The 3,249-nt window shown below is 39.0% G+C and overlaps 1 non-coding gene across 1 annotated transcript; it reads right to left on the bottom strand.

Moving 5' to 3' along the window:
- Positions 1 to 1,848: 1,848 nt before the first annotated feature.
- Positions 1,849 to 1,955, bottom strand: LOC148843970 (small nucleolar RNA R71). Its single transcript, XR_016103930.1, has one exon. It is a non-coding gene; the product is annotated as a small nucleolar RNA R71 (small nucleolar RNA).
- Between the last annotated feature and the right edge of the window lie 1,294 nt (positions 1,956 to 3,249).

Raw genomic sequence — 3,249 nt, 5'->3', positions numbered from 1 at the left:
TCTCATGTCCCCTTTGAAACTCCATCATTTTGTTTTGATTTTATCCACTTGGGCCAATGAGTTACCAAGAAAAAATTTGTTTTCTTCGAAAAATCCCAGATTTTTTCTAAATTTCCATTTCTCCAAAATTTAGGTGACGACTCCATCCACCGTTCCTCCAATACGGGTAAGCATAGATGGTGACTCCGCTAGGAGCTTTCTAAGAGGATTAAACCTGATACATTAAGTTTCAAGGACTATTTTTTAACTTTTGAGTTTCACTTAAGTTGTACACACTTCACAAATATTGCATTGCATTTTGTCTTTCTGACTCGATTATAGGCAATCTCTGGTATGATTGCTTAGGTATAACCATCCAAGAAAGAAGACCATTCTCTCTTACTTTTGGTACCTCCAACCATTGCTTGAATAAGGTTAGGGGCTTTGGATTGACGAGGTGAAGTCTCAATAACGTACCTAAGATCAGTCTTGAAGTATATGGGTAGCTTGGCCCAACTGAGGTTCCCTATAACCACTAAGAGCTTGTAGAAACAAATTCAAGCCATTGCATATAAAGCCCTAAAAATCTCCCCTAGGTGACCTGCTATGTTATTTTATTGTATTCTTCTACACACCCAAGTTGTAGAATTTCTTCTCTATTTACTTATCATTAATTTAACTTCTTCTTTCTTTGTTTTGTCTTGGATCAAGTAATTGAATTGGATTACAGCAACCCACGCAGGTATGCCTCTCATTCTCAATTTAGTTTGTACCCTAAGAGTCACACAATAACTCATTGGAAAAGAATTGGTAGGAGGTTAGCTAGGGTAAAAGAACTAGAGATCTTGACTCCAGGGGTTGAACCAAGGATCCCTGAGAGAAGACCAATAGTCCACCCCTGGTTAATACTTTAAAACTCCAACTCTGAAAAGGAGACCATGTCTCACAATTCAGGATTTGAGAAAACACATGCTATAACCCAAATGAACTTCACCCAATTCATAGTTGTCATTGGCGACTAGGCAATATCTAGAGGTCGCCTCGCTTGGGTGTTTGAAGCTTTTAACATTAGGCACCTGCCTAGAATATTAGGTGGTCACCTATGCATTCCTATAATTGTAAATACAATAATTATTATTGTTTGTTCATTTTCTCTGAACCAACAATCCCAAAGAATTGCAGATCTGAACTCAGTTGAATTGGAACTAAATTCAGATGTTGCATTTAAGGGATGTAAATAAGATTGCTGGTTCAGATCCCTCTTAATAATCAAAATTATTTGATTAGTAAATCATTGTACATATCTCAGTTATGATATGCTTAGATTTATATTCTGTTGTATTGGCCTTTTTATTACCTTGATTTTCATAGTTTATAACAAACAGAGTCGAGCTGGAGGAGATCCTCTATGACCCGGAGATTGAAAGAACTCTCAGTGTCCATCTAAGAGCTGCTAGACAAGCCTGACAAGATGCTCAAGAAAATCAAGAAATAGCTGAATAGAGAACCATGATGGATTATGTCAAACCCACACTCACTAGAGCTGCCTCTAACATTATCAGGCCTACTATTGCTGCTAACAACTTTGAGATTAAACCTACCATTATACAAATGATACAAAACACTATGCAATTCAGTGGAATGGCCCACGAAGATCCCAATGCACATATTTCTAACTTTTTAGAAATATGTGACACCTTCAAATCCAATGGAGTAAGTGATGTTTCCATTAGGCTGAGGTTTTTCCCCTTTTCTCTGAAGGATAAAGCCAAAGCATGGCTGAATTCATTACCAGCGGGATCAATAGCCACGTGGGATGAAATGGTCATCCGTTTCCTCTCTAAATATTTTCCCCCTTCTAAAATTGCTAAAATGAGGAATGATATCACTACATTTTTCCAACAAGAGGGGGAATCTTTATATGAGTCATGGGAATGATACAAGGAGTTGCTGATGAGAGTTCCTCACCATGGCCTTCCCATATGGCTGCAAGTGCAGACTTTCTATAATGGTCTTACCGACTCAAATAAGACCATATTAGATGCTGCAGCCAGAGGGTCCATAAATAATAAGACTCCTGAGGTTGCCCATGCACTCATTGAAGAAATGGCAGCCAACAACTATCAATGGCATTCTAAAAGAACCCAAACTAGGAAGCAGCAAGGCTTGCATAATGTTGATACTTATACGGCACTATCTGCACAAATAGGAGCACTCAGTAAGAAAATTGATGAAATTCAGATAGCTACCATGCATGTGCAACCTCTTACTTGTGAATTGTGTGGGGGATGCCACATCAGTACTGACTGCCAAGTTGGCAATCAGTTCAGGCCATCTACTGAACAAGTCAACTATGTCAGCAATTTGTCAAGACAGTAGGGTTACCAGAGTCACCATACCTTTCACCTAGGATGGAGGGGACATCCAAACCAGTCCTGGCCAAGTCAGCATACTTCCAAGCCTTTCCACCAGACTTATCATCAGCTCGAACCATAATACAATTTGGAGGAGCTGATGACAAAATTTATAGCAAGTGCGGAAACTAGGTTCTAGAACTAGGAAGCCTCAATCAAGAACCTGGAAAACCAAGTGGGGCAATTGGCACAATTAATATCTTCCAAACTGCCGAAAACTCTTCCAAGCAACATTGAAGTGAATCCATGAGAGCATGTACAAGCTATTACCTTAAGGAGTGGAAAAGAGTTGCCCGAGGTAGAAAAAAATAATAGGGCTGAACCCAAGGCAGAAACAAGCCTTGGAACTAGACAGCAAAAGAAGGAACAACCTGAAGCACAACAAGGAATGCACCAGCAGCCACAAGTTCCATTCCCTAACAGGTTGAAGCAATAGAAAATGGAGAAGGAATTTGGAAAGTTTCTTGAAATATTTAAAAGTTTACATACTAATATTCCTTTTGTTGATGCTTTAGCCCAGATGCCACAATATGCAAGATTTTTGAAGGAATTATTGACAAACAAAAGGAAACTGGGAGATGTGACTACGGTTGCTTTAAATGAAGAATGTTCTGCTATCATTCTGAACAAGCTGCCTCAAAAACTTAAAGATCCAAGGAGTTTCACTATCCCTTGTACCATAGGTAATTTAAAAATTGAAAAAGCTTTATGTGATCTGGGAGCCAACATCAATTTAATGCCATATTCTATCTTTAAGAAATTGGGATTGGGGGAGCCCCAACCCACTAGAGTGGCATTACAATTAACTGATAGATCCATCAGACATCCTAGGGGGATCATAGAAGATGTGTTGATT

This window comes from Nelumbo lutea, chromosome 8, assembly GCF_056320005.1.
Source record: "Nelumbo lutea isolate HS-2025 chromosome 8, American lotus-T2T, whole genome shotgun sequence".
Lineage (NCBI taxonomy): Eukaryota > Viridiplantae > Streptophyta > Magnoliopsida > Proteales > Nelumbonaceae > Nelumbo > Nelumbo lutea.
The sequence above is the reverse complement of the archived record's forward strand: the minus strand, read 5'-3'. Positions and strand labels throughout refer to the sequence as shown.